Source organism: Penaeus chinensis, chromosome 28, assembly GCF_019202785.1.
Source record: "Penaeus chinensis breed Huanghai No. 1 chromosome 28, ASM1920278v2, whole genome shotgun sequence".
NCBI classification, from domain to species: Eukaryota; Metazoa; Arthropoda; class Malacostraca; order Decapoda; family Penaeidae; genus Penaeus; species Penaeus chinensis.
This window is the reverse complement of record NC_061846.1, coordinates 8636986-8649485: the sequence shown is the minus strand read 5'-3', so window position 1 is coordinate 8649485 and position 12500 is coordinate 8636986. Positions and strand designations below refer to the sequence as shown.

General features: G+C 45.0%; 1 protein-coding gene across 1 annotated transcript in view; it reads left to right on the top strand.

The window, feature by feature from the left end:
- Nucleotides 1-12500, top strand: part of LOC125040123 — a 40243-nt gene that overhangs the window by 337 nt on the left and 27406 nt on the right. The window contains exon 1 of the mRNA XM_047634635.1: nucleotides 1-150. This exon is cut by the window's left edge and continues 337 nt beyond it. The gene's annotated coding sequence lies outside the window, so the exon portion shown is untranslated. The remainder of the gene's footprint in view (nucleotides 151-12500) is intronic.

The following is a 12500-nucleotide window of genomic DNA, read 5'->3' as shown; positions in this document are numbered from 1 at the left end:
AACGAGAAAAAAATATATAAGTGGTCAGCAACCAGGTGATGATACCCAGAACATGATACACGCTGAAAAGGATCATATATAGTGCGCCGGATAGAAGGATATATAACATACACTCGCTACGGCCGTTCGAAAGGCCGCGGAATTCTTTGGGTAAGAATCTAACGGACTTTTTCTTGTATGGGCGGCGTCCCTCGGCGGCCCTTTGCATGTGCGTGTGTGGATGTGGATGGTACGTGCTTGTGTGGGTATGTGTGGAAGAGGGTGTTAGATGCGGTTGTGCTTTTTCTGTTTGGTTGCCTATCTGTTTCTTCTCTGGCTGTATGTTTGACTGTCTGTTTGTTCTCTCTGTCTGTCTGACTGTGTTTCTTCTTTCTGTTTGTCTGCCTGACTGACTGTTTCTTCTCTCTCTCTGTATGTTTGCCTGTTTGTTTCTTCTCTCTGTCTGTCTGACTGTGTTTCTTCTTTCTGTCTGTCTGCCTGACTGTCTGTTTCTTCTCTCTCTCTGCCTGAATGTGTTTCTTCTCTATGTCTGCCTGAATGTGTTTCTTCTCTCTATCTATCTGTCTGTTTCTTCTCTCTATCTGTCTGACTGTATATCTTCTGTCTGTCCTGACTGACTGTTTCTTCTCTCTGTTTGTCTGTCTGTCTGTTTGACTGACTGTGTTTCTTCTGTCTGTCTGTCTGACTGGCTGTGTTTCTTCTGTCTGTCTGTTTGACTGACTGTGTTTCTTCTGTCTGTCTGTCTGACTGACTGTGTTTCTTCTGTCTGTCTGACTGACTGACTGTGTTTCTTCTGTCTGTCTGACTGACTGACTGTGTTTCTTCTGTCTGTCTGACTGACTGACTGTGTTTCTTCTGTCTGTCTGACTGACTGACTGTGTTTCTTCTGTCTGTCTGACTGTGTTTCTTCTGTCTGTCTGTCTGACTGACTGACTGTGTTTCTTCTATCTGTCTGACTGAATGACTGACTGTGTTTCTTCTGTCTGTCTGACTGACTGTGTTTCTTCTCTCTGTTTGTCTGCATTTCTTCTCTATGTTTGTCTGTCTGTCTGTTTGACTGACTGTGTTTCTTCTGTCTGTCTGACTGGCTGTGTTTCTTCTGTCTGACTGACTGACTGTGTTTATTCTGTCTGTCTGTCTGACTGACTGTGTTTATTCTGTCTGTCTGTCTGTCTGTCTGACTGACTGTGTTTCTTCTGTCTGTCTGACTGACTGTGTTTCTTCTCTCTGTTTGTTTGTTTGACTGACTGTGTTTCTTATCTCTTTCTGTTTGTATGTCTGTTTCCTTTCTCTCTATCACTGTATAAGCGTTATATTGCTAAAAAACATGAATGTAAATGTGCGGGTATACAAGTATGTATGCAAAACCTACGACCTAAGGAACACACGATTACCAAAGAAAGAACAAAATAATGATAAGTATAAAATAAACAAAAAAACAAGCATCAAGAATTCCTGAATAATGCCTTTCGTGGAACTTATTACAATCCTCGCGTGTTGGTGATTTCGAGGTATATGCGGCCCTACGGAAAACACATTATACTCACAGCAACATAAGTGTTATACTCAGCGAAATAACACGAAATAAGAGGGTAGAGCAAAAATAGATATATACAGCGAGGGTGGGCGAGCGGGTAATCGAAAGTGAAAATCTGTATCTAATTACCTCTCATACAATTTCCCTTTTAGAATGTATTTGTAAAATCAGGGATATACTATATGAGAGAGAGAAAAAAGTAGAGTTTGAAGTGTAATAAACTCGAGTTATGTAAAATATCTGAAGCACTAATGTGTCAAGGGGAGAAAAACGAGTTTGTGCAAACGGAATCCCTTCCTTGATGGCACTTTTACGAGATGTTTCCATGACAACCAAAAGCGGGTCTTGACGGAGATGGAGATGAATAGGAAACTGCGATTTTTCCCTAGTCTTGTTCGTCAGAATTGAACCATTCGGGGAAGCTGTGTGTGTTTTTGCTTTGTTTTACTGGAATTTAGTATTCTTTTTCTTTTTCTACTCTTTCTCTCTCTGTCTATATACTTATATACACATGTACACATAGACACATACATACGTATATGAATATACATATATATACATATATATATACATACATCTCTCTCTCTCTCTCTCTCTCTCTCTCTCTCTCTCTCTCTCTCTCTCTCTCTCTCTCTCTCTCTCTCTCTCTCTCTCTCCCTCTCCCTCTCCCTCTCAGTCCTTCCCTTCCCCCAACTCTCTGCCTCTTGCCCTTCTCTTCCCCCCTTTCGCCACGTGACTCAACACCGGCTATGTCGTCATTGCCTTATTTCTTGTTACGTTTCTCATGCACCGCTGACGCCGACTGGTTGGGACCATTTTCCTGTTCCTGTTTCTTGTTATTTATTCACCTTTCTTCTGTGTGTGTGTGTGTGTTTCTCTTCTTGTCGTTTGGTTTCAGATATTTTCAGTTTGGTTTTCAATGTGGTCGTTTTTGTTTGGTCTTTTTTATGTGTATTGTTTCCGAACGTTTTGATTCTTGTAAGGTTATTTATTTAAACGTCTAATGTGTTTATCTTTGCTGCTTCTTTCTCCCCCCCAATCTTCTTCTCATTCATTCATTTTTTGTACATTTTCAATCATTTCTTATCAATATATCTCTCCATCCGTCTCTTTCTCCTCTACGTTCTCCTTTGCCTCTCTCTTTTCCCTTCACTTCTTCTCTTCCTTCTCCCTTCCTTCCCCCTTCTATTTTCCTCCTTTCACTTCCTTTTCTTCTTCCCCCATGTTCCCTTGCTTCTCATCCTCTCTCATGTGTTCTCCCTCTTTCCCTCCTTCCATCTTTCCTTTTTCTCTCTCTTCCCTTTCTCCTCCTCCCTCCTATCTTCCTCCTTCTCCCTTCTCCTATCTTCATCCTCCTCCACTTCCTCCTCCTCCTTTCCCTCTTCCGTCCCCTTATCTTCCCTTCCTCTCCTTCTCACCCTCCCTTCCTTCTTTCTCCCCCTCCTCCTTCTCTCGACTTCCGCCCCTTTCTCCTCCCTTCCTTCCTCCTCCCTTCCTTCTTCTTCCTCCTCCTCTCCACTTCCCCCTCTTCTCCTCCTCCTCCCTTCCCTCTTCTTCTTCCCCCTTCTCCTCCCTTCTCCTCCTCCCTGCCTCTGCCTTTCCTTCCAAGAAGCCGATAAAACAGCAAATCCTCGCAAGAAGCAAGTCCCGAGCGAGCGCCAGTAACGGGTGGACTGTAATATCACGTCACGTCAGCAATCTAGTCGCAGGCACACCCCTCTCCCCCATTCTCCTCCCCCACCGCTTGCCCCCCTCCCTCTCCTTCATTTCTCGCCTCCCCTCCTTCCCTCCCTCCCTCCCTCTCCTTCATTTCTCGCCTCCCCTCCTTCCCTCCCTCCCTCCCTCCCCTTCATTTCTCGCCTCCCCTCCTTCCCTCCCTCCCTCTCCTTCCCCACTTCTCGCCTTCCTCTCATTCCCTCCCTCGCTCTCCCTCCCCGCTTCTCGCCTGCTCTCCTTCCCTTCCTCCCTCCCCTTCCTTCCCCGCCTCTCGTCACCCGTTCTTCTTCCCTTCCTCCTTTCCTTCCTCTCCCTACCCCCCTCCCTCCCTCCCTCTCTCCTCGCAATTCCTTCGCTCAGACATCGCCAACTTGCCCCGCCCTCCCTCGTGCCTGCGGTGCAACCCGCCCCTGGGGACGTGAGAGAGAGGGAGAGAGAAAGAAAGAGAGAGAGAAAGACAGACGTGCAGACAGAGAGAAAGAGAGGTTGGCTCACTGATTGACCGACCGACAGATAGATAGATAGAGAGAGCGAGAGCGAGAGAGAGAGAGAGAGAGAGAGAGAGAGAGAGAGAGAGAGAGAGAGAGAGAGAGAGAGAGAGAGAGAGAGAGAGAGAGAGAGATGGACTAGCCAGCTTCCTCCCCCCTCTGGCAATTCTGAGAAGATTGGCCACACTAAAAGTATAAAGACTGGGAACTGCCCCCCCCCCCCCCCCTCTCTCTCTCTCCCTCTCGCTCTCTCTCTCTCTCTCTCTCTCTCTCTCTCTCTCTCTCTCTCTCTCTCTCTCTCTCTCTCTCTCTCTCTCTCTGTCTCCCCCCCCCCCTCTCTCTCTCACTCGCTCACTCCTTTTCTCTTTCTTTTTGTCCATATATTATTCAACAGCCAAAAAAAAAAATCGACCGACCTCTAGTTGGGACTATTTTTTCTGTGTCCAAGGCTTCTGGCTGTATTATGATTCGCAGGTTGGGCTCTTCTGTCTGCGGATGTAACTAGGCGTGGTTGTCTGCTTGCTGTCTACATGTCTGACAGTCGTTGCATGTCAGTTTAATAACCTATGCCTCCCAGTTTATTCGTCCCTGGCATAAACAGTATGCTTGTACGTGGCTCGTTTCAGCTTTTGATGTATGGATGTCTACTTTTCAATTTATCAGGCAGTCAGGATGTATGTGGTTGATTTAAGTCTTACTTCAGCTGTTTATTCTGTTTAGTTTAGTTTATTCTGTAGTGCCGTCCCATGTCTGTTTTTTTTTACGTATTGCACAGCTGATCTGTCGATGACGTAAGACTGTCTCTCCGGTAGTCGTTGATGCAATGTTACGGTTTTCAATATGACACCATTTTTTCTGTTTGATGTTCCGTTTTGTTGTAAAATAGAATGTAGAGAAACCGAGACGAAGACAATAGACCCATACAGGCAGAAACAAACCAATAGAAAGGCCAGGAGGTAGAATTAGCTAGACACAAATAGACAGAAAACGGATAGATTGAGAGAAACGAATAGAAAGTTAGGAGATAGAATTAGCAAGACACAAATAGACAGATACAAAGAAAGACTGGAGATGAATTAACAGTACAGAGACAGACAGACAGACAGACAGACAAGAAGTTACACGAAAAGAGGCTGACCAAATGCAGGTGCGAGGGCGTGGTGGAGCTTGATCACTGGAGCATAGGATGTGATAGAACCGCTCCGACGAAGAGGGGGAAGAGGAGAGAGAGAGAGAGACGAGGAAATTGTAGGAAATTGAATGAACAGCGAAAAGACGCGGGGAGGGGGGAGGGGAGTCAAAAAATGATAAATAAGGAGGTAAATTAGTAAAAAGGGGGTTAAGGTGACAAAGCGGAAGAAAGATATAGGCAATAATAATATGTTTCGTGGTTTTACAAAAAATAATAAAATATGGATAAGACGGTAAAAGCGAAGAAAGAAAAAGGGAAACAGATGAATACACCAGATCAGAAGAAAATCAAGGTCAAGATACGTGAAATGTTAAAGAAATGGGTTAAAAAAAAAAAAAAAAAAAAAACAATAAACAGAAGAAGAGACTGCCAAACCACACCAAAATGGACAGAAATATTAACTAAATACGATCACCACAAATACTTCATATGACACTTACCCCTCGGCATCTAAAAGCCAGCCAGTATTATTGAAGGGCGTGGTCCGAGATAGGCGTGGTCTCGCCGGTCAGCTGGGCGGGGCGTGCACAGGTGTCCGAGGCCGTGGGGGCTGGCGCGGTGAAGGGACACTTGCGCACCTGTGGAAGTAGGTTAAGCTCTCAGCCCGCTTTGTCATGGCAAGACAAGGGAAGTGGTTCGCTGTGTGTGACGGGTTATTCAGATACACACGCGAGAAAGCACGTCGTACATGGACATGTATATACACGTGAGCATGCATGCACATATTCGCTCACGCATGCATGGACACGCGCTTACACACACACACACTTACACACACACACACACACACACACACACACACACACACACACACACACATATTCATTATTATTATTTATTATTGTTAGCATCGTCATCATCATTATTATTAGTTATCATCATCTTCACCATCATCATTATTATTATTATTTTGTGTTATTGTTTTATTATTATTATTATTATTATTATTATTGCTCATTGTTATTATTATTACTCATTATTATTATTATTATTATTTATTTAATTATTATTTTTTATTATTATTATTATTACTATTATTGTTGTTATTGTTATTGTTATTATTATTGTTATTGTTATTATTTTTTATCATTTTTTATTATTATTATCATTATTATTAATTCATTATTATTGTTATGTCAACATCATCATCATCATCATCATTATTGCTATGATTATTAATGCCTTTACCATTATCAATGTCATTATGAAAAATATAACCATTATCATGTCATCGATATTACCATCATCGTAATTGCTTGAAATATTTATTTGCTTGTTGCAATATTGCTGTTGAATGGGTAATAATATAATCATCGCAAGCAGCATCATTGACTGAACTCTTCGCTTACTCTTTTCCCTTCTCTCTCTCTCTCTCTCTCTCTCTCTCTCTCTCTCTCTCTCTCTCTCTCTCTCTCTCTCTCTCTCTCTCTCTCTCTCTCTCTCTCTCTCTCTCTCTCTTTCTCTTTCTCTCTCTCTTTCTCCGTCCAACCTTCCTTCCCTCCATCCATCTCCCTCTTTCTTCTCTCTCCTTCTCCTCTCTCTCTCTCTCTCTCTCTCTCTCTCTCTCTCATCTCCATCCATTCACCCCTACTTTTCCCTCCGCTCCCCTCTCCTTCTCCCTTCCTTCACCTTTCCATCCCACTTCCCCGTTCGCTTGACCCAACTTGGTCATCTCAACCCCCCCCCCCCCCCTCCTAACCGTGTCTGGTTGACTCACCTACCTTGACCTGTTGTTTAGGCCCACGAGTACTTAGCTTTCACACGGGCCACTTGTACTGTATGTGCGTGCGTGCGTGCGTTCGTGCGGGCGGGCGGGCGGCGGGCGGGCAGACGGCGGGCGGGCGAGTGCGTGCGTGGGTCCGTGGCCGATGGTTGGTGTTGTTCGTACCCTGAGTGAACGGACTGGCTGGGGTGTTCACTGTTCATCGGATTTGTTCGTTTTGTTCACGGGGTTTTGGTAGGTTTGTTCTCGTTTTTTTGTTTGTTTGTTTGTTTGTTTGTCTGTTATTTGTGTTACAATCATTGGCATCGTCAATGTTATCATTATTAGCTGCCACTTCTGTCATTATTATACCATCATCATCGTCATCACCATCATCGTCGTCATCATCATCATCATCATCATCATCATCATCATCATCATCATCATCATCATCATCATCATCATCATCATCATCATCATCATCATCATCATCACCATCACCGCCATCATCATCCTCATCATTACTATGCAGTTACAACTACAGTTATTATCGTTATTTATTGAAAGTGAAACCACACGAATATATTTTTAAAAATATTACACCCGATGCAACAGAAAACGGAAAATCGGGCAAAAAAACACGGCTCGTTCTAATTATACCCTAATTTACATATATTTTTATTATTTTTATGGTTTTTTTTTCTCTCTCCCTCAAAATATGACGAGCACGCGCCGAGGGTATTTGTAACGGGGTATCTATGCGGCGACGGAAGGGAGGGGAGGGAAGGGGAGGAGGGGGAGGGAAGTAGAGGGCAAGGAGAGGGGAGAGGAGAGGAGAGGAGGGGGAGGGAAGGGGAGAGGGAGAGAAGAGGAGGGGAAGGGAAGGGAAGAGGGAGGGGGAGGGGAGTAGGGGGAAAGGGGAGAGGGAGAGGAGAGGAGGGGGAGGGAAGGGAAGAGGGAGAGGAGAGGAGGGAGAGAGAAGGGTAGGGGAGAGGGGAGTTGAATTGTCTCGTGCTTGCATGTTTTCACGAAAGAAAAAAAATGCAAGCCATCGCTCTTTTTAATGAGTCCATTTGCATAACCCGGATTGAACTTGCCTTCGACTTGCTTGCTTGTGTGCGAGGCTTCGCTTCTTGTTAACGTTCTGTCCGTGTTTTCAGTAAATTGATATTGTACATATTGGGGGAGGGATGGGTGTGGAGTTATGTGTGTATATCTTTATATGTATTTATGTGTTTGTATGTACGTATGTATTATATATATACATCGCAGGTCTGTATGAGAGATAGATAGAGAGAGACAGATAGTCTGACTGATTGACTGACCGAGTATATTTTCGCATCTAAAAACACACAAACCAAGCAGGCCCCACACAACGCAGCTATTGGCACTCCTGAGGGGATGGCGAGGGGAGTAGGGAGTGGGGGTTAGGGAAGTGGGGAGAGGGCAGAGGGGGTTAGGGGAGGGGGGAAAGGGAGAATAGGGGGAGTGAGGAGAGGGGGGGGTAAGGGAGGGGGCGCCTGGCTTTCGTCATCGTAGAGAGGGAAATGTCTTGCGCATGATAAGACTGTAAAGAAACCTTCTATAAAGATTTTTTATGGTCGGGAACTTGTTTGAAAAAAAGAAGTGGAGTGAGAATATGAAAGAAGGTATTGAGAAAAGTAAATTGAGTGTATAAATGTATATAGGAAAAAACGAGCTTATAAGTGGAAGAAATGAAATGTGTGTGAGATAGATAGATAGAGAGAGAGAGAGAGAGAGAGAGAGAGAGAGAGAGAGAGAGAGAGAGAGAGAGAGAGAGAGAGAGAGAGAGAGAAAGAAAGAAAGAAAGAAAGAGTGACAGACTATTTATGCAAATGATATTAAAAATCTAATCAGACATCACAATAGAAACTAAACTTACACATACAGTAACACAGGAGCTTGGTAATCACAAAAGGACCATGAAATATAGCAGTATCGTGATTCATAGTGACATACATCAAGCATATCCTTCCTCCGACACGAGTGGATAGGCAAAGACGAGGGCAAGGGTGCACGGAAGGAGTAAATGGAGTATGTAGGATATATGTAGGATATCGAGGACGAGAAGTTGAGGTTGCCGAGTGTAGGTGAAGGTGAGAGACGGCGAGGAGTGGGTGAACGCAGAGTACATGTAGGTGTTGAGTGTGCGCGTAGAAGAGTGTAGAGAGGTTTAGGGTTGGACTCTGGATGGGACAGATGCATTAAAAGCTCAGAGTAGAGACTGTAAAAGGAGATAATACAGAGATAAGATAGATTGTTTTTTAAAACTTCACTACATTAGAACTTCATGTATAAAACTTCACTACATTAGAACTTCATGTAAGAATCAACAAACACACACACACAAAAAAAAAAAAAAAAAAAAAAATCACCCACCAGAAGAGACCACCTTAAAACAAACAAACACCTTTTCAACAAACGAAGTATGCAAATGACGTTCTTGAAACCTAACGAAAGACGCACAGACGGCCGCGAGACGACAAGGCGAGCAGCATCCTTACGCCTCCACACGCCGTCTCAAAGATGTCTACTCCGGGAGGACCCTCACGCATCTGGGCTCATTTCTTGCGGCCGAAGACTCCGAGGAGGGCGTCGAGGGGGAGAGGCGCCCTCGGGACTCTTGGTGGGCGGGGAATGAGCGAGGGAGGGGGTTTAATAGGGGGGGAAAGGGTTAGGAGGGGAGAGGGAGAGGGATGGAGAGGGGAAATGGGGAGAGACAGGGAGATAGATAGACAGAAAGAGAGGTAACAATGCAACCAAGAATAAGAAATCCACAGAGAGAGAGAAAAACAAGCATACTAAATACAGATAAAAAGGAATAACGGCAAAAAAGGAGGAAAAGAAGGAGACAAGCATTCCATTGAGTGAAGCAAGATCCACGTGAGTTGAACATCCGGTGATGCCTCCCAACCCCCACCCCCCATTCACCCCTACCCCACCCCCCTTTGCCTCACCTGCTTACGTTGGGGGGGAGGGGAGTGAGGGTAGAAGGAGGGGGGAGGGGGTGGAGCCTCAGGTAACGAAGGTCATTTGGATGTTTGTCGTGTTTCTCTCCCGGGGCACAAGGACGCTTGGCTTTGGCCGGAGACCCAGTAGGCGGCGAGAGGGTGTCTGTCCGGCGATGATTCACGCGGGAAGGATTTGAACTGTTGGGTCAATGGCGGTTTTTCTTGTTTTTTATTTGTGCTGTGATGTTTTTTTTTTTGTTTTTTTTTTGTCAATCTTATCTGCACTGGCAACACGGAGAGATGAAATAAAAAATAATGTTGCTGTGATCGCATTTATTTGGTTAATGGTATTCGTGCACATATGATAGGTAACAAGGAGAATATATATGTGTGTGTGTGTGTGAGAGAGAGAGAGAGAGAGAGAGAGAGAGAGAGATAGAGAACAAGAGAGAGAGAGAGAGAACAAGAGAGAGAGGGAGAGAGAGCAAGAGAGCGAGAGAGAGAGAGAGCGAGATCATACGCACGAGCAGAAGACGGGGATGGCGAGGGAGAGGAAAACTAAACCAGGATGTCTGAGAGGAAAATCTCGGGATGATCCAGGTTTTACTCATTTTAATCCACAAGACTCAGGTGTCCTTCCTCGCTTTGTCTTTATGTCGGTTCATCTCTCTTCTCTCATTTATTCCCTCTACCTCTCCCTTTCCTTCATGCTCCTCTTTCGCAGCCGTTTATTTATTTATCTATCAGTCTTTATGTCTATCTATATCTAAATCTATCTGTCTAGGTCTACCTACCTATCTGTCTATCCATCCATCTTTTTATCTATCTATATCTCAATCTATCTATCTAGGTCTACCTACCTATCTGTCTATCCATCCATCTTTTTATCTATCTATCTATCTATCTATATGTATATCTATCTGTCTTCCTATATGTCTCTCTGTCTATCTATCTTCCTATCAACCCACCCATTCATCCGTCTATCTATTTCTCTACATCTCTCCCTCTGTATGTAAAGAATACTCAGGACTTCATTGATATTAGGCAGTCACAGAGACTATTTTACAAGCTAATTCTAAATCAAAATGATAAAAAATTATATCACAATACATGAATATTCTTAAAAGTGTCTGTTACAGTGTCGTTTGTCACTGGTGGTCAGGACGTGGCCCTTGTGGATGAAGTCAGCATATATAATTAATTTCCATTCATAGGATATTTATCAATCGTCACCATGAACCTTCCAAAGTTCAAGGCAATCTTCGCAAAAGAGTCAAGATATTTGAAACGACGACTATGACTATGAACGAAAAAAAAATAACGCCATTTTATTTTTTATTTTTTTATATGGTTGAATTCCCAGAAATAGATATGAGTAGACTTGAAGAGATATAGATAGGTTTGAAAAGGATATAGATAAGCCTGAAAAAGATATAGATGACCCTGAAAAATACAAAGATAGTCCTGAAAAAGATTTATAGAGACTTGAAAAATATATAAATAAGCCTGAAAAATACATAGATAGGCCTGAAAAGAATAAATAGGCCTATACCATCAATGAGCGAAGATGACGAAGAGAAGTCATCTGCACATAGCCCGGTTCTTAGTAAAGTACCGCTCAAGACGTTTCTAAGAATACGCCAGGGAACTCATCACTCAAGGGGGCATTCCAGGGGTCTTAGTAACCCCGGGAGAAGAGAACTGCGGATGCTGGTCAGGGGGGAGGCATGAGGGGTGGAGGGGAGGATGGGAGGAGGGGATAGAGAGACGGACAGAGGAGGAGAGAGGAATGGAGAGGAGAGGGAAGGGAGGGAGGCTGCAGAGAGAGGGAGAGAGGGGAGGGAGGGGAGGGAGGGGAGGGAGGCTGCAGAGAGAGGGAGGGAAGGGAGGATGGAGGAGTAGGTTGAGGCAATCATCTCCCGTCCTTCCCCTCCCCTCTCCTCCCCTCCCCTCCCCTCCCCTCCCCTCCCCTCCCCTCCCCTCTCGCCATCGCCCCGCCCTCTACACGCATACCTGACTTGTGAGGCGCCGTCGTCCCTCCATCGCGGTTTTTGTGGGTACACCTTCGCCGGAACTGTCGGGGACCATGCGCATACCTCTGCGTTTTTTTCTTTCTTTGTTTATCGTTTAATGAGGTCGATTTGTGTTTGTGAGTCTTTACTCTGTTTATTTGTTTATCTGTTTGGCTCATCTGTGTGTCTGTCTGTCCGCTAGCTCTTCTCTCTCTCTCTCTCTTTCTCTGTCTTTCTCTCTTTCTCTCTCTCTCTCTTTCTCTCTTTCTCTCTCTCTCTCTCTCTCTCTCTCTCTCTCTCTCTCTCTCTCTCTCTCTCTCTCTCTCTCTCTCTCTCTCTCTCTCTCTCTCTCTCTCTCTCTCTCTCTCTCTCTCTTTCTCTCTATCTCTCTTTCTTTCTCTCTCTCTCCCTCCCCCCCTCCCTCTCTCTCTCTCTCCTCCCTCCCTCCCTCCCTCCCTCCCTCCCTCCCTCCCTCCCTCCCTCTCTCTCTCTCTCTCTCCCTCCCTCCCTCCCTCCCTCCCTCCCTCCCTCCCTCCCTCCCTCTCTCTCTCTCTCTCTCTCTCTCTCTCACACACACACACACACACACACACACACACACACACACACACACACACACACACACACACACACACACTCTTCTTCAAATCTCCCCCCCCCCCCTCTTTCACTCTTATCTCTGACTCATTAGCATCAATTCGCATTATCCTCCACCCTCACCTTTCTCCCACCGAACTGTCTTTCCTGTGCGAGCCTTTATCATGCAGGTGTTGACTTGCAAGAAACAGCGTGGGAACTGATCGCCAGGTGCTGGGAGCGAGGGGGGGGGGGGGTGATTAAGGAGGGGGATGTTTGGGGGGGTCGGGAGGGGGATTTTAGGG